The sequence below is a fragment of the Leptonychotes weddellii genome, chromosome 6, assembly GCF_054177405.1.
Source record: "Leptonychotes weddellii isolate Sample4059 chromosome 6, ASM5417740v2, whole genome shotgun sequence".
NCBI lineage: Eukaryota > Metazoa > Chordata > Mammalia > Carnivora > Phocidae > Leptonychotes > Leptonychotes weddellii.
Window position 1 is genome coordinate 107,082,693 of NC_138374.1, and position 736 is coordinate 107,083,428.

The window sequence follows — 736 nt, forward strand, 5'->3', positions numbered from 1 at the left end:
AGAGCATAATAACCCCTGGATTGTTTGTTGTAAGGATCGAAAGACTAAATGTGATTAAATGACCATAGAAAAGTTGAAATTGCCACCATGATGGTTGAGCCACAATTAACTAGAGCACCCTTTAAACATGTCTTTTAGATGTGTTCTCTTATCCTTCCTGAAAGTGACCAGATCCATGTGATACAATGTTTTATTTTAATGCCTTTCTGCTTCCGTGCAGGAAGCTTGCCCAGCTCAATCCTAAACTCAATGAGCACCCATTCAGAGCACTCCTGTGCACTCGTCTCTCTGCCTGCCTTGCTCCACAGACATGATCTATGGAAGGATCTTGTCAGGATGGCACTTGGACAAGAGGGTCCAGCAGGAGAAGCAACAATGTACCCATTTTTAAAGATACCAAATTGTGTAGTGCTCACTTTTGCAACACATATATTAAAATTGGAATGATACAGAGAACACTAGCCCAGCCCTGGTAGGGATGACACATAAATAAAAGCATATAAAGAATACCAAAATGTTTAATAACTTGCCTGAGACCATGTGGTTAGTTAGTAGCAGAACTTGGAATCAGATCCCCAGACTCTTCTCACTACACCCGGAAACAGCAACTTAGAAGAGAACTTGTCCTGGCCCAGGGAGGAGGTGACAGTCCAGAGGTAGATGAGATTAGTTTTTCTCTTCGCCTCTAATTTCCTTTGATTTCCATAGCCTGGTTACATGCTAATGGCTTGGCAGA

The 736-nt window shown here is 42.1% G+C and overlaps 1 non-coding gene across 1 annotated transcript; it reads left to right on the plus strand.

Annotated features, from left to right (window-relative positions):
- The first annotated feature begins 408 nt into the window (after positions 1–408).
- Positions 409–519, plus strand: LOC115944661 (U6 spliceosomal RNA). Its single transcript, XR_004079193.1, has one exon. It is a non-coding gene; the product is annotated as a U6 spliceosomal RNA (small nuclear RNA).
- Positions 520–736: the final 217 nt, after the last annotated feature.